Source organism: Amblyomma maculatum, chromosome 1 (assembly GCF_055883805.1).
Source record: "Amblyomma maculatum isolate TAMU_Amacu chromosome 1, ASM5588380v1, whole genome shotgun sequence".
Taxonomy (NCBI): domain Eukaryota; kingdom Metazoa; phylum Arthropoda; class Arachnida; order Ixodida; family Ixodidae; genus Amblyomma; species Amblyomma maculatum.
In genome coordinates, this window is record NC_139344.1 from 50,401,090 (window position 1) to 50,419,541 (window position 18,452).

Genomic DNA, 18,452 nt, shown 5'->3' on the forward strand with positions numbered 1-18,452 from the left:
AACTGCACCTCAGAGTGGGATTTCACCTACAGCTTGCAAAAAGAGGGCAGCTTTGCGTTCGTGAGCCCTAGAAAATTCAGCCACATCCGCAGCCTGTCGCACAGTGTGCACTTGCATAATTTAAAAATTTAACATCTGTTCTCCAGTCACCGACTGCACTGAAGCAATCGCAGCCAAAACTAACTAAAATTCCCCCCCCCCCCCTGGCAAGGCTAAATAACACTCCCATCCCTGCATTTTCACAGCCCACTTTGTAGGGAGAAACAAAGCTGTGTTACACATGACTGTTTAGTTCCAGGACTCTTGTCTTTCCAGCATTCGAACTTGTGTCTGTTCTGCAGGTACCCGGTCTCGATACCCGAGTGTACATGACCCGTGTGTGTACAATATGCAATAGCTACAGGGCTATGGGCAGGCATACTACCAGCTACAGTCACAGCTGCCCTTCCCTTCCTCCCAGACCGAGAGCTACATGCCCCAGCCGTACTCGAAGTCACCGCCAGGCTACTGCGCACAAGATGACAGGTAAGCCAACTTTTTTGTTTTTGTGGTGCCAAATGTGTGTGTCTAAGCACATTGCATGACTCTTCGACACCTTAAGCCAGGGTACTAAAGCCTGAGTAAATAAAATTGCATCTTGAACCTTTATGGGCCTCATGTGCCGATTTTTTTAGTGCGTAGCACTACTGGCCGCAATCACGGATTTTGACGATGTCTGTCTGAAGCCACTCACTCTCTCTTTTCGTGAACTTCAAGTGAAGAAAGAGAAGGTGGCGACGCATACGTCGCGTGGCTCAGCATTGAGGAGGCGGAGCGGCCGCACAGCAGCAGCAGAAGGCATGCTCTCTCTCTCTTTCCATCCATCTCTCCGTGAACTTGAATAGGTGGAAAGTAAAGTGGCGACGCCTGCATCACGCGACTTAACAGTGAGGATGAGGAGCGGCCACACAGATGCACCTAGTGAGAGAGGGGCGTGTCTGTTGCGGTCGTGGCGCCCGTTACTGGGCAGTATTGCACAAGCGTGTGTTACTCTAGAGTGAGCAGTCATGGGTCGCTCGCGCGTCCTCAAATTCGGCATCTCTCCCCTCGCTTCAGTGCAGTCGCTCCTCAGCCTTCCCGGACAGCAGACGTTCACGTTCGGTGCTTCTTGGATCTCTGCTCGAGCTGCTGGCCGCATCCTGAAGCAGCTTGGGCTTACCTCCGAGCCTTAACTTGCTCTCGCCTTCAAGCGCGTTTCCCTTTCTCTTTCCTCCCCCTATGATCCCACCTCAGACCTTTCAGCCGCAGAGCAGTGCATTGTAAAGGGTACATTGTGCCTGTTTTCGCTCATTTCTGAAGATGGTGTGAGGAAAGCTGAGGACGTGGCTGCGCCAAACGTTTGCTTCGCGTCGAAGTGGATAAAGCCGAGCCGTCTGGCACTGCGGCGCAGGTTCGCCGTGCTCGATCTGCTGAAATACAACGGTTCGTAGGCAGAGGGATCGGCAGTCTACTGATTCTGATATTGCAGCTAAACGGTGCAAGATTCTAGAAGGAAACATGGCGAGCTTTCTAAGGAAACTGCTCAAAACACTAAGCGTCGTGAAATGGATGTCGAAGCGAACAGGAGCAAACGGTAGAAACTCCAGGACAACGGGCTGCAAGACTGCAAACGATGAAAAGGTATAGCAGAGATAAGCAGTGCTACACACCTACTTCGCATTTGATTAAACATGCAAATCGGCCGTAATGTTTTTGTGTAGGGCGGTGAGTACGTGCTACCTAGTTTCCGATGTTCTATAGAAAAGTACCTGAAACCATATTTATTTCGCTGTACACCCTAAGGCTGCGGGCATGATGCTTGCTGCCAGTTAAGGCCTAGAGAGTTGTAGCTTCCCTACCTTGTGACATACGAGACACTGAGGTGTTCTTTGATTTATGAGCATGGCGCAAGGAAGGCTTTACGTGGCAGTGGTCAACAAAAGCGACTTAGTGCCTCAAAATTGGAATTGTGGGGTAAATTGGAAGATATATATCTATCTGATTGGGCCTCTCAATCGGATGGTCTAATGGAACTATAGAGTCATTTGGACTGCCCAACTGGAAGTAAGGAAAATATTGGGCTGGGCCCTATTTGATTTGTGAGCCTAATTAGCTGAGCCTTTGAGTATACTTATTTTTCGTTGGAGCTAGTTGGAATGACCATTGATTCCCAATGGCTTTTTTATTACAAGAAAATTAAAGGCCCTGTTCTGTAGATAATCAGGTGTCCGCATTGATCTTGCGAGTGAAAAATAGCGAGCATAAATTTGGCAGGTGGTATTTGTGAGGTGACACGGCCAGGTACTGATTGGTCAGTGGATTTTATGACGTCACAAGACTAGATCACATGGCAGGAGCTTCCATCTCAGGCAGCTCTCTTGAGATGAGAATTGACCCTGGGACCCTTGCATTCCAAGTCAGACATGTTACCCCTGGGCTACGCAGGCACGTTCATGTGGCTTGGCTAAAGCAGGATTTCATATCTGTGTAAGGCAGTTTTTCTCGTAAAGTGGCAGCTTACAAATCAATGAGTATGTATGAGGTAATAGGCACTCAAATTTAAATGATTAATGATTAAGCGAGCAGCAGAGTGCATGTACATGAACGAGGGTCTGTAAGAAGAGCTCCTGATGGGAGCCAATAATTGTGTGTGTTATACCCTTAATGGCAGAGCTTAACTCTCCCCTAGATATTTTGTCAAGCTAACTCCTTTATAAAAGACAACTAGTGGAGCCAGATCGAGCAGCGATTCTTTTCAGGAACTGTTCTCTTTTGGGATGACATCAATTTAATATCAGTGCAACTAAAGCTGATATCTCTGGAGGTGTATGGCAAATACGGCAGCCTGTCACAGAGTGCCAAATCAGATGTGTACATCATGCACATATGGTTTTTTTCTTGGAGCCCGTATAGTACATGTATTCAAGTGGTGTTTGGTACAAGCTCAATCTAATAATTATACTGCAACGCAAAAGAGTGGATAATAGACTGTAATATGGACAGAACTTCCAGTTGACAAACGCGACGCCATTTTATCTTCCCATGACCATATGTTGCCGCATGCATAGCAGCGTTGTCTGCTCCCTCATGCACTCAAGTTTTAAATGCAATGCAAATTCTGTGTTCTTTTTTTTTCAAAAAAAAAATTAACTATTTTTTATAGACGGCTGCCTGCACGCCTGTAGCGTGCAGCTGTTGTGGCCTCTCAATCATGCGATCACCATGATCAAGCAAAAGGCAGCGGTTTCCAAACGGAACCGCCGCTGGATCGGGCCTCTAGAGAGGAGTTTTTGTTTGCTATGTAAGAAGTCTGTAGATTGTTATATTTTCACTGCTTACTGACTTATCATCGTGTTTATGTTGTCACCCAGTGTCTAGGTATTTCATTCAAAAGAAGCCTGTGTATAGATTATTACACGAGCTCATTAACCCTTTCGCTGTCTGCTGTTTCTGGCTGTGACGCACACGCAGTGTTAGCTTGGGTTCAGGGAATGAGCATAGTGATTTATTTTTTATTATGATTGCTATAAAAATAACATAGTCAACGGAATATGCACACTTCAGTGTTCTGCAGGTGTTGGTAATTATTATCATCATCATCACCCCCAGTCTGATTTTAAATGAGATAAATGAGGATAATATAGGAAAAAAACACTACTCGATACTTCTTGAAAGTCCGAATCAGAGCTCTGCTTCTATTCATAATCAGAAGAGACATCGCACCAGTCCGCAGTCAAAGGTACCGCGCAGTCATCCATCCGAAAGTAACTGCACGCACGGAGGGCGCACTTTTGGTGCTCGCAAAACGGAGAGAGAATGGCGCATTGTGCAATAAAGCTGACAGAGGTAGATGGAAAGAGGTTAAAATAACCTCCTTTGTTGCTGCTAGCCGCAAGCAAGGGCGCGGTGAGAGAGAGCGAAAGCAACGATCGAGTCGTGTGTCTACCTATTGGAGAGGTAACGGCGCGCGCCCGTGAAGTTGACGCGTCGTAGCAGACATGCTAACAGAATATAAATAAAAACCTGCAAACCTGCAGCAGATGGTAAAACAACCCTTCAACCCGTAACCACTCTCACGCCGCACGATCGCTTAGTGCGAGAGATTAGTGACATTGTGGGGGGAAGCGCGAAAAGGGTATGTTCGCGACAGCGAAAGAGTTAACTGTAAAAATTACTGGCCTTTTACTTTCCCTCGTCTTTTACTGTCCCTCGTGGCGGCGGAGAGTCAAGATCTCGGCATTCCACGTAGGAGACCTTGGCCCGGTCGCCTAAACCCTGCCAGACACCAAATAAAGTTATTCCTCCTCCTTTTTTAGTTTAGTATGTGACATTAAGGCGTTATATGGTTTCTACTGCATTGCAGCTGCACATATCAGAAAACTTTTACACCTAATTCTCAGTAACTTGAGACAATAAAAAAGCAAGATAAATATTTCGAGATGAATTGAATTTTGAAGTAGGCAGATCACAAAACTTTGTTTCATTTACTGATCATGAATTGTAAAAGTTTAAGCAATATTTTGTGTGAAAACCTCCTTTACGCAAACCTGACGCTTACCTATTACAATAAAGGGAGCCTCATATTGTGGCACTGCAGTTAACCAATCGCAGTCAATGAAAAGCATTCTTGATTAGAGTGCGCTTTGATAGGCAGCCGGGGCTACCACCATCTGAGCAAAACGGTGTGGATTACAGGCGTGCTACTTCCTGCGTTACTTCTCCTTAGTTAAGCACACCTATTGTTGCCTTGGGAAACCGACTCTCCTCATGTCCCGTTTGAAATTTTCTAAGGTACCTCGGCTGTAAATTTGCCATGCTTCAAAGCTGGAAATGCAGGTGATAGTTGGCCTATCATACCAAACACAGAGCGGCCGTACGGGTCTCCGATTTGCAGTGTGCTGGATGGTGAAGGCATTCCAAATTATTTGCGGCATAACCTGCAGGCTGCGTATACTACTGAATAAAGGCCCGGTTTTCATGTTCCAAGTTTCGCGATTGCTAGAGGTGTGCAAGCAGGCTGACTGCGCCACGCATTCCAGGCATTCTCAGTGCGAGCATGTATGTGCCCGTACACTTGCAACCCCGTTGATAGTTTGGAAGTTGATCTTCATGCAGCGCTTAAAAATAATATGCCGTCGTAGATGTCTTGAGGTCAGCTGGCCCATTCTATATTAGTTTTAGTCATAGTAAAATGACATCAGTACCGCGACGTGGTGCCACAGTGGTTAGGGCGCTCGACTGCTGTGCCGAATTTGTGGGATCGAATGCCGGCCTCGGTGGCCGCTTTTTAATGGAGGCGAAAAACAAGGCGTCCGTGTGCTGTGTGATGTCAGTGTGCGTTAAAGAACCCCAGGTAGTCGAAATTTCCCGAGCCCTCCACTATGATGTCTCTCATATCCTGAGTCACTTTTGGACGTTAAACCCCACAAACCCAACCAAAGTGATGTGAGCGATCAATCCTGGCCTCCTCTCTGGCTCGCGGATGTGACTGTGGTTTGCAAGTGATGACGCCACATCTGTGGAATGGAGGGAGAAGAAACCTCACATTGCAATTTAGTGTATTTTGTATGAAGGATAACTTGTCCTTTACTACCTGTAGAATTTCTTCTATACTTCATGTCTGGTACAAAAGTGGTACACATGAGGATGAGAGACAGGGTGGTCAACTGAGTGAAAAAATATGTCTGATTTCCAATTGTCTGTTACGTCCAAGTCTCTTATAATGGGGTTCAACATGCTTATTGTCTTTTTATATATATTTCCCTTTCTTTTCCCTCTGTTGTTTCAGTTATGGAGAACAAGGTCCCGCGTACACATTAGCAACCTCAACCGCACCGCAGTATATGAATCTCTATGGAGCGTCAGCAGGTAAGAGTAAGCACTGCGCAGAGTGTTTTAACTAGTTTCTTGTTTTGCATGTTGAATTGGATCACAAGGTGGCTTGTTTATGCTAAAAGCAATATGAAGTGCTGTTCCGGCTGTGCTAGTGTTCTAATAGCTGCCAGATGGTTGCTTTGGTCAGGTGTGTTATTTTAAGCATCTGGATTCGCCTTGGCTGCTTTTCTTATTTTGTCAGTAATGTGGGCATGGTGAGAAAAGCATTGAACATTCGTAATTAAAAGGAACCAAATCATATATTTTTATGCCAGGAATGGAAAATTAGAATTATAAAAAGAAGTTGGCCCTAGAATTATGCTCCAAAACGCTTTTCTGCTTCCTTAGCTCCTCCAAAATGCTGAAGCCTGCTTCCACCCTTGATAAGGAATTCGATAAATTCCTGCCTTCTATTGTTCTTTAACCTGGGATGGGTAAAATTATGGGTTGTAGGTGTAATTAGTTGGTGAAAGTGGAACGCCGTTGTGTTCTTGTGTTTCTTTGTCCAATTCCTTCCTGGTACAGTCTCATCTAACTCAACCATTCAGACCGCTCAGCCACCGCTACCTTCAGTCTCTAGTATAGTTCCTCTGCCGACTTCCAATTCACTTGGCAATGCGCCACCACCAGGCTAGAATTACCCACCTCCTGTGAAGCCATCAACCAAGGTAGGAGTTGTGCCTAGCCTTTCATTGGCAAGTGATGCGAGATTCCACAAAGTACCCATCTCTTACACTTAGCTTTTACTAAAGGGGAAAGTCTCACTGCGGTGACTTGGTGGCTAGGGAACTCAACTGCTTAAACCAAGGATGACAGTTTGATCCCAACCGTTGAAGCCACTTTTCATTACAGGTTGAAAGTATGCCACCCCTGTTCTGTCCTATGTTAGTCCATGTTAAAGAGCCCCAAGGGATCAGAACTTCCAGAGCTTTTCCCTGTGGTCAGAGCCTGAGCTGCTTTGGGGCGGTAAATCCATTAAACCAAACCTGACAAAGTAGAACAGGAAATGAAGCCTTCACCCGGATACTAATTTGCATCTTGTATTGCTGCCACCATTGCCCTTTTGTCACACAAAGAAAAAGCAAGCTGAAGCCATCACACTGAACATCACCTACATCATAAGACTTGAATTGCGGCGGCAAGGAAAACAATTCCAATTTTAACTGTTCGTTTCTTATCAGTGGTGTGCATCTTTTGCTGCCAAGTAGATATCAATAATAGAACATTTTTTGTTGGTGTCCTTACTTTTTATTGAAAAATATTGCCATATAGTTACACAAATATGTGGCCCTTCAAAGTAAAGTGAAATGAAAATGCTTTTTAAGACATGTATTCTGAAATAGAGACATTTGTTGTGATTTGTAATATGATTGGATGGATAGAAAATTTGTTTATATAACTGCAACAGATATATGATTCGTCGTGGCTTGCTCCTGCTGTGCAAATTTTAAAGAAAACAAACAAGAAAAAAAATCACTACTTCTATTTATGCGAGCTAATGTATACACACTCAACAGCCAATACAAATATTATTGAGTGCCAATAAAATTTGAGAAGTCAGTTATTCTTTTTTTTTTCTTTTTGATATAGTATTATTCCTGGCTGTGGGAATGACCAATTTGAAGGCCTTGAACCAACTCAAAGGCCAAAGAAGCAGTAGGCAGTTTTTTGATCAAATAAAAGTGTCTTCCTATTTATTTGCAGTGGCTCAGAAATTGCGAATCAGTGAGTTCTTGAATGCTGGCTGAAAGATGGAAATTTGCTCCCTTGTTTTGTTCACACAGCTTTCTGGCAGAACGTGTTTGCTACTGAGGACATGTTCACATCATACTTCTTATGCAAATGTAGAAACGGGCATTTTATTTATATAGGAAGGGAAAGGCGCGGTAACTGTCTCACTTGTTTTCTGTGGACACCGCAACCGCGCCGTAAGGGAAGGAAGGAAGATGGGAGTGAAAGTGGAAAGAGAGAAAGAGGAGCCGTAGTGGAGGGCTACGGAGTAATTTCGACCACCTGGGGATCTTTAACGTGCGCTGACATCGCACAGCAGACGGACGCCTCTTCGTTTCGCCTCCATCGAAACACAGCCGCCGAGGTCGGTGCACCATCCCGGCGGGGTAAAAAAAAAAACGGGCATACAAGGCGTGCAAAAGGCTCATCGCAAATTCAAAACACTCAGTTTTGAGCTTTGAACACTGAGGTTTAACATGTCACATTCTGCCCGGAATGTTTTGAAGGGAAGCTTTGGTGGTTTTTAGACATTTAGACGAGATTCAGTGATTATAACTAGTTTATGAAATGTGCAGGAAAAGTGCGCAAAGTAATTTCACTCTAGCGTTTAAAATGATGACGTAATCACATACTAAAAGTTCACGCTTTTTTTCAGTGCATCAGAGTGATGCAGAGAAACTCATGACGACGTCATTGTTGCCGAATTCTCAGATTTCCGCTCACTTTGCCCACATGCTGTCATGAGTCGTCCAATGCTGGTCAACAACTTCTGATGAGCTATATATTCGCAGGTAGTCATTTGCTCCCTTCAAGTAGCTTTTCTAATCGCTTTAAGCATAACGACGCTAAACATAACGTCATTGTTGCTGCCTTAGCTCGGTGCTGTGCAGTGCGGAGAAGTGCGAACACCAACGTTACTTTATTCAATAATTACATCAGCGATTCAAATGCTAGCACAAAAAGGCTTCGCTTTCTTTTCCCACAAAATTTATACATTTCACCCATTTAGTATCGCCAAATCCTAAATCATCTTCAGCTTCCCCTTCAGTTCAGTTCAGTCGTTCAGTCGTGTCCGACTCTTCGTGACCCTATGGACCATGTCACGCCACGCTTTCCAGTCTCTCACTATCTTCCTAACATCACATAACTTCATCTGCAGTGACTCGAGGATGCCATGTAACCATCGTGTTCGCTGCCTACCCCTTCTCCGGCGACCCTCAACCTTTCCCAACATCAAATCTTTCTCCAGCGACTCCTCTCTTCTCATCAGATGACCAAAGTAGCTGAGCTTTAACTTTAGAATTTGACCCTCCAATGAGCAGTCAGGGTTTATGGTCGACAATATCGACTGATTTGACGTTCTGGCAGTCCAAGGAACTCTCAAGAGTCTTCGCCAGCACCACATTTCAAACGCGTCAATTCTTCGGCGGTCAGCCTTTTTCACAGTCCAACTCTCGCATCCATACATCACAACTGGAAAGACCATAGCACGAGTTATACGGATCTTGGTTGGCAGACTAATGTCTCTGCTCTTTACTAGGCGGTCAAGGCTAACCATTGCTCACTTTCCCAGAAGCAGGCGTCTCTTAATTTCATGGCTGCAGTCTCCTTCCGAGGTAATCTTGGAGCCCAAGAAGAGAAAATCTGTCACAGCTTCCAGTTCTTGTCCATTGATGCTCCAGGACTTGATAGGGCAAGACGCCATGATCTTTGTCTTTTTAATGTTCAGTTTAAGCCCAAACTTCTCACTCTCTTCTTGTACGCGCATCAGAAGTCTCTTGAGTTCCACTTCACTTTCTGCCATTAAAGTGGTATCATCCGCATATCTAAGGTTGTTGATACTTTTTCCAGCAATCTTCGCTCCAGCTGAAGACTCGTCCAGGCTGGCCTTCCTCATGATGCACTCTGCATATAGGTTAAATAGGCAGGGCGACAGTATGCAGCCTTGCCTCACTCCTTTCTCAATCGGAAACCAATCAGTAAGACCATGCCCAGTTCTGACTGTGGCCTCTTGCCTTTCATACAGGTTCCTGAGGAGACAGATGAGGTGAATTGGAACTCCCATCTCTTGGAGAGCTTGCCACAATCTTCTGTGATCTACGCAGTCAAACGCTTTCGCATAATCAATAAAGCAGAAGTAGATGGGTTTCTGGAACTCTCTTGCTTTTTCCATGATCCAGCGAAGGTTGGCAATTTGGTCTCTATTTCCTCTACCCTTGCGAAACCCAGCTTGCACGTCCGGAAGTCTCCGATCCACATACTGCTGCAGCCTACCTTGGAAGATTTTCAACATCACCTTGCTAGCATGCGAAATAAGTGCGATCGTGCGGTAGTTGTAACAATCTTTGGCACTGCCTTTTACTTAAGAACCTGTAAAGTAATTTGAGGAAAGATGTATGTAAACCTCTGGGCACTGAGTTTTAACAGGAGCTGTTGGCGGGCTAGTTGGTGAATATCTACTGTAGTCATGGTGAAATTGCGCAAAAAACACGACACAAAAGTAAGAGGGACACGTAGCACGTAGGATTGCGCTCGTCCCGTGCTACGTGTCCCTCTTACTTTTGTGTCGTGTTTTTTGCGCAATTTCACCATGACTGCACTGACTTTGTGGTGTTTTTTTCTTTCGTGTGAAACTTGCTGGCATTTTATTGCGAAAGCAATACTACTTTACTTTTCAGCCCTCCGCGTAGCGAGGCGGTAGCTGCCATTGACCTTTAGCGTGACCTTTGGCGCTCCGTTAAGCACATATGCGCAAAAACAGGGGCCCCAACTAGCGCCGTTAACTTGCGAGGCGGTAGCTACCAACCGCGGCCTAACTGCCGCTCCCTCCGTGAGGGAGTGCTACAGCCGGATTGACGTCATCCCATCTGCGGCAAAAATAGGGGCTCCAACTCGCGCCGTCGGCTCGCGAGGCGGTAGCTACTAACCGCGGCCTAACTCCCGCTCCCTCTTCGTGGGGGAGAGTCGCTGTCGGGGGGGGGGGGGGACGTCATACAGTAGGATAAATTCGGGCCCCGGCTTGCGGTATCAACCAGATGTTGCGATGTCGCCTACGGTCAAGGCAGTTCGTCAGAATGCAAAGAGGAAGCAACAGCGAGCTACCGAGACGGAAGAAGAACGAGAAGAGCGACTTTCTAAGCGGCGTGCCAACTATGCAGCTCGCCGCGGCGACGTACAATCTCTTCTTCTACTACGGAAACAACAACCGAACAGTTGGATTTGATGAGTCTGCTCAACAACAAGGACGACGAGATCCAAGACGACGTAGCATCTCTTTGTAGTGCAACCAGTGTAGAACCCTCGGTACTAGTTATACATAGAATAACCAGGTAGCACCCCGCGATTTACAATAGGTGAACCATATGCCGTGGCCAGAGGGAATCACTGCATAACCATATGCATAACCACAAGCACCACAACCAGCTACACCACCAGCTGAACCTAGGTATAGCCATAGCTATTGCTTTCGCAATTACCAGTCTTAGCCAAGCTAGGCACTGTCAAATTTTGGGGGGCTGGGCTGTCAAAAGTGCCTTTTCCTTGACAGCATTCACAAGGCACGCCTGCGCAAACGTTTGACCTGACTTCACCAACTACGACGCCCCTTGTGGGAGCGCCAGCGCCAGCTGTGCCTGAAACGGCACCGACATTTCAGAGAGGCGTTCCGCCCCCAGGGCCACGGGTCGCCCCCCAGCCACTTCCTTCGGGGGCTCAAATGCTGTCACAGCAGGTTAGTGTTGGATTTACTGCACGCAGAGGTTGGTGAAACATTTCAGAATAACGGCACCAATCTTGCCAACCTGAAATGTATGATGGGATTGAATTTTCATATTTCGGTGCTTTTTGTTCATTCTGTGTTCTGTTATACACTGCAGTGTTTATTTCTGTGCTCGCATTGTTCAATATTACCTGGTTGATGGCAATTTTCAGCTTTCAGGTTCGTATACTGTTATACTCGTTGTGACCTACAATGTGCGAGTGTACGCCAGACCTTGCTGTTAGGTTGGACAGTGTTGCTGAGACCTGCCACTCTTATTCTCCTTGCACTGCCCTTGCTCCTTCAGTTCTAGCAAACTGATAGACTTACAGAGGCTCTGGCAAAGTGAGGCATCAATAAGCAAACCTTTGAACATGTATCGATTGGTTAATAGGCACAGGCAAGAGACGGGAGCAAAGATGAAGGAGCTACTAAGTAGGGCAAGAACGACAGATCCCTTTTGCTACCACTTGAGATCATGGCCCTGGCTAGCGCCAGAGTAGATCTTGAGAGTATGCAACACTATTCGCTTGTGTGTTACTTTATGCGATAATGCAGTGAGTTGGCCAGGTTCATATTGTGTTCGTGAAAACAACTGAATTGTAGGAAAACTTAGGTTCAAAAATCTGTTATGGTTGTTAGTAATATTAGCTAGACATATTACATCAATTGCGTTGAACACCTCTTGCAAAGTTATTAAGTTCACTGCATGGTGTTTTCTGTGTATGCTGCTGTAACTGAAAATGATATACTATTCTTTTAGTAGTCATACTATTGTGGTTGATGAATATAGTAATGGTGTAACATTCCTGTATTACAAAAACTCTTACACAGAACAAGATCTTAGAATCTGATTGAATCTTTTTCATTCCTTGACAAAACAGAAATTCGCAATAAGGCCTGTAAGCAGGCCATGATGCTTTGCAGCTGTTACTTTGTAAGTAGTGAGCCCATAAATAGGATTGAGGACAGAGTACTGAAGCTTTCACAGGCCCCTTTTTAGCATGCAAGGAAGCCTTCTAGTGGTAAAAAGAATGCTGCTGTTACTGTTGTCATTTATATGTATAATTTTATCTGTGCCAGGAGCAAGAGACTGGCACATATTTAGTGTTTTGCTTGAATCCACGCAACTTACATCCTTTTCACGTCCTTTGCACACCTTTTATACTGGAATTGAAAGCTAGAGAACTTCTGAGAGTCATTTACATCTGTAGTAAAGGCCACATGCCTATGCATATGTGTGGCTGTGGCTATATACCAACAGGGTTATAGCAGCTGCATGTTTGCTGTAATGGCGTTCTGTGCCTTTGTATCAAGCGTTTGTTATGTAAGTTGGCTGGACTGTAGTTTACTGTGGTCGAACTTTTCTTGTGTCACCAACAGTAAAGTTGCCTGTATGTGTCCATTTTATTATGTTATGCCTTTGCTCTGTTTTTTTTTTCCTATTTGTTTGTCCTGTGTCCTGCTTCAGCAGCAATCCTAGAAAAAGGCGCAGTGTATTAAAACAAGTAAAAATTAGGATGTTGCGAGTTTGTACCAGCGGAGAATTTTATAAAACCCTATAAAACCCCTGCCCTCAGTCACCACCAGCTGCGGAGCAACTGATCACGGCGGGGGTAAGACCTCTGACACAGCGAGGGGTGCTAAGAATCTCTGGATCCACTGGGCAGGCCGTCATTGGAAACTGACCCTGGAACCCTAGCTAGTGAAGCTTGTTTAGCAGTGCTGTTAGAGGAACTAGAGGGTATGAAATGGGATGTCATTGGGCTTAGTGAGGTTAGGAGGCCGAAGGAGGCATATACTGTACTGAAGGATGGGCATGTACTGTTTTATCGAGGTTTACTGGAGAGGCGAGAACTAGAAGTAGGTTTCCTTGTCAATACGTATATAGCTGAGGGTCAGGTATCATAATTAAGCTTAATAGGTAATATAAACTGAATGTTGTACAGGCTTATGCACCTGTATGTAGTCATGACGACCATGGAGTTGAAAGTTGAAAGATTTTGAATCGGCAATGTGGAAAGGAAAGATGCAGTATACTGTACTAATGGGCGACTTCAATGCCGAGGTACGAAAAGAGCAGGCAGGAGACCAAGCAGTGGGTGACTGGCATTGGTTCTAAGAATAGCAGGGGGGAGTTACTAGTTGAGTTTGCAGATTGCAATAACTTAAGAATCATGAATACCTTCTTCAGCAAACGAAAGAACCTTAAGTGGACATGGAAAAGTCCTAATGGGGAGATTAAAAATTAAATTGACTTCATACTGTGTTCAACCCCGCCATTAAACAGGATGTAGAGGCCATCAGGAAAGTGCGATCAGTAACAACAGGATGGTAAGGTCTTGAACCAATCTAAACTTGAAGAGGAAACGAAACATATTAGTAAGAAAAGAAGTTCATTAACGATTTAGCAGTGAGGGGGAGAGCAGAAGAGTTCAGAATCTCGCTACAGGATAGATACTCCACTCTTACCGAGGAAGGCGACATTAGCCTAGGAGCAGTAAACAATAATTTAAGTGATATCATCACTGAGTGCACTGTAGAAGTAGGGGGTAGGATAGAGAGCATACCGATAAGCTGTTTAAAGATAAGAAAGATTTGCTTAAGAAACGACAGAGTATGAAAGCTTCCAATCCAACAAACCATATAGAATTTGCAGATATATCAAAGGTAATCAATAAGCACGAAATGGCCGATATAAGGAAGTATAACATGTAGAAAATTGAGCATACTATAAGAACGGGAGAAGCATTAAGACGGTGAAGAAATTGGACATAGGCAAAAATCAGATGCATACACTAAAGGACAAGGAAGGCAACGTTCTCACAAGTATAGACAAGACAGTGCTAGGTGCGACTGTTCTGCTTCCGGTGGCATGGGCATTGTGAGGTCAGTGTGGTTAAATGACGTCGAAATCAAAACGGTCAGGCTGGCAGACGCCGTTGCTAGATAGCACCTCCTGTTGCTGGCCTGTCGATAGCACTGAACATCACTTGAGATTGGAATCATGTGATTCTAGGCTGACAATTGTTTTGACCCGCATATAATACAAAGCGCCAGTTTGACATGCTGAAATCTGGGGAAAATGACCTCATATAGTATGCAGGTTATTGCGGTATATATTGACAAATTACAAAGTGTTTCAATTTGGACTGTGCAGGAGCTGGCATAACAAGTGATGCTGCCAGCGGCGCTTGGTCAGCTTGGAACACAGCTGCCGCCCATTGCACCCGAATTGCTGGTCGGCCTGCTGAACCACTATGCAGGCCTACTGGCTGCTCAGGGTAGCTTCAGTGTTGCCATAAACTACTTAGTTGACACCGCTGCGGTGAGTCATTGCAGTGTCAATGTGTACGAGTTAGAGCATGGAGAGGTTCTTTGCTTGCAATTCTTGCTTGAGCTCCTGCAAGCTTTAATACATCTTAATTGTCGGTGGCTTTTTAATTGTAACATTCTATTTTTGTTGCAATGTTTTGTATCTGATGTACACTGGCGTATAGACTCAGTTGGTAGTAGGTGCTGTTTCTATCCCTCTTCATCATGTCCTTGGGCCATTCCATTTCTTTGCAGCTCAGCATGTCCTGATTTCTTCCGCGCACTCCTAGGGAACTTGATAGCATTTTAGTGCAGCTAAGTTTAACCTGTGCAAGAGTGTACCACTCACTTAAAAGGTTGCAGAACATGAGAGTGGTGTTAACCATTTTCGGACTGCGCCATAGACTACAATTCATATATGAACGATGGTTTTCAACGTGCTGCCAAGTGAAAGTTTTCTTGTATCGGAATACATAGCTTCATCCAAGCAGGTAGTATGACAACTGTAGTTTCGATTTCCGCTTTGTTCATTTTTTTTCTTTAGGCGGCGACATAGAAGGAATATTTATTCGGAGTGAGGTGATCTCAACTGCAGACAAAAATGGCGTCTAGCTGGTGTCAGGACACACTCCAAATCCAGCGTCATTCGCGTGACTGTGTGCTGCTACTCCGGTTTTTCTTCTATTATGGCAGTAGCGAAGAGCCCGAAGATGACTTCGCAAGCTCTGATTTAGCTCAAGTAATGAATAAAGTAATTATCTGCCTGAAACTTCAACTATGGGCCCGTGGAAAACATACTTTCAACTTTAGGTTGCCTTTGAGCTGTTGCTTGTTCTTGTTCCGATGGAGTGCATTTGGCAAACACTCGCAGATTATGACTAGCAGCTTACCGGTATCGCTCAAGAGGAAAATATATAACAGTTGCATCTTACCTGTACTCACCTATGGGGCTGAAACATGGAGGCTAACCAAGAGGGTTCTACTTAAGTTGAGGACAATGCAGAGGGCTATGGAACGAAAAATGGTAGGGGTTACATTAAGAGATAGGAAGCGTGCAGAATGGGTCAGATAAATAACTCAAGTTACTGACATTCTAGTGGAAATCAAGAAGAAATGGGCATGGGCAGGACATGTAGTGCGAAGAGAGGATAACCGATGGTTGCTTAGTGTAACAAACTGGATTCCAAGGGAAAGAAAGCGTAGCAGGGGGTGGCAGAAAATTAGGTGGGCGGATAAGGTTAAGAAGTTCGCAGTGGTCACGTGGGCGCAGCTAGCACAAAACCGGGTTAATTGAAGAAATCTGGGAGAGGCCTTCACCCTGCAGTGGGTATAATCAGGCTGCTGCTGCTGCTGCTGATGATGATGATGATAATGAGCTGTTGCATGTCCTCACTCTGCGAACCCGCTGCTTTATTTCTATTCGCTACGGTGTCGGTAACCTATGATAGGGATTGAAAAACGAGAAAAGCTCAGGCATGTGAGGTGGCTTCTCCCAAATGTCAACAAGTGGGAAGCTCTTTCAACAACAAAGAGCAGGGTTTGAATACCTAACTTCCGGAGAACAATTCCTAGGGAAGATTTTCAGTTTTGATGACAAACTGTATTCTACTCCGCCACCTTCTACAAAATGTGCCGCAAATTGTGCCAGCTATAAATCACAAAAGTTCGAAAATAAAAAAAAATAGAATGTATATTTAGCAATCCCTTTATGGTAACGGCATGCCTTCCAAATAGGCTTCACCACATGATGTGTCAGTTCCTTGGTAATTTGTCTTCACTGCATGTTGTTAGTGCGATTGGGAGAATGGGTACATCAGACTGTCAACAAGTGCCCAAGGAACTGAATGGTGACCACTACTACTGAACAGTACTAAGAAACGAAATTGGCTAATAGGCCTGCAATATGTTTACACTTAAATATAGATAAAGTGTTAGCAATATATCGTTATGGTCTGAATAATTTTAGTTATGGTGTTGTGATATTCATTTCTTTTTTTACTTTGGAGGCTTCATTTTTCCAGAAGGTTCTCAAGGGGACTTTTTTGAGGCCATGTGTGAAGTTAAACAAGAAATTGAGTGTATTTGATCGACTGTGTACATAGCTGCATTAGTATATAGATGATATAGAAATATGTAAATACATTACTTTAATACGTTTGTTCCAAATTACTTGAGAGTGTCCTGTTTTATAGTTCGGCCCTGAAACATTTACCACAAAAGAAAAGAAACAAACATATATATACCCAAGCCATATTTTCAATTCTAATAAAAGAGGCATTGTACCACATTTTTTACATTTTGAAAATTTTTTATTACTGTTTCCTATTCTGAAATTCGTGCATTCAAGTTTTTGTAAATTTTCTTGCCTTTAAAAGTTCGCAATAACATTTCTTTTTTAAGTTATGTTTAAGGCTTTTAGGGGTAAATAATGTTCACATCTGTAAATGAGCATTTAATTAGCGACATTTTAGTATATATTACACTGAGGTTGTTCAGATATTGCAATTACAAACTTCTTGCAAGACCCATTAAAATCACCTGATTTTGGTGGTCCCGAGAGAGTTAATCAACTCGCATACTATGCATGAATTCCGGAATACAAATTTCTGGAGAAATGTTTTGCAGTGGAAGCACAGTCGTTAATCAGATTATGTAATGTTAACTTCATTACACTGAAACTGTGTCTCTCCGACTTCCCTAGTAAGCTGAGGAGTTTTGGGACTTGTCTTGCTTCGCACAGATACAGCACTAAAAAATATGTTTAATGTGACCATTTCTTGAAACATTGGTAAACATGAAAAAATCTTACATATCCAAGGAACGCTAATGAAGAAGCTTGTGCACAAAGGCTTTTTATGTAAATTGGCTAAGTAGTACTTAATTGCAGGCGCCTTGCATGTACTATTTAAAGGGACAAAACACTGGAATTTAGGTCTCAATTTTTTTTCGGCGCAATGGGAAGATTTATGTCTGAAGTGCTCGATTCCATAACGGTTTTGGTAGAAACGCTGTAGAAATTTTTCACCGAGAATTTTTCGATCAGTGCATGCACCCGTTTTTATGTAGTCCGATGCTGGAAACCATGAGCAGTGACCGCAATAGAGGCTTTACAAAAGTTAGCGCCATCTAGTGAAAGAAACAGAAACTGTGCGCGGCGGCCATGTTTTGCTCAGTCCGCCCGCGCCTCCCATCGAGTACGCTGTCAACGTGCGCCTTCGTAGAATCCGTGCATGCACCGAAAGGTGCACTGGAATGCTCACAAGCGATTGTTTCATTTTTTAACATCACAACAGTCGCTGTTAGCTCCAAGCTCTATTCGGTATGATGCCAGCATGTTGTTGCGTGCCCTTCTGCAGCCAGCGCACCGTCATAGACGCGGAATCAAGGTATACGCGTGTATGCGACCGTTCGTTTGCAGCCCTAATCGGCTTTACAAGCATTACTGCACGTCCCTCTGACTGGGAGCTAGCTCACAGAATGTGCTATCACCTAAGACAGCAAGGTTGTTTTGCGCGCTATGGAGCCTTGTGAACTTGAAGGATAAACTTATGCTGCGATGGAGGACACGGGAGAAGGAGCAATGGATGTGTAACGAATGCTATTGTGCAAATACGTTCTTTGAAAACATTTTGTACGTAGGGTACATTTACCATTGTGTATTTGATTTAAGACACGGGCATGATTACCGAAACTACTTTTTACAGTCGTACGAAATGGTAGTGCTTGGTGCAGAGAGCAATACGGTTGTCTAGTGCGC

General features: G+C 44.3%; 1 pseudogene; it reads left to right on the forward strand.

Annotated features, from left to right (window-relative positions):
* LOC146202347 (uncharacterized) overlaps positions 1–18,452 on the forward strand; it is a 65,821-nt pseudogene that overhangs the window by 31,927 nt on the left and 15,442 nt on the right.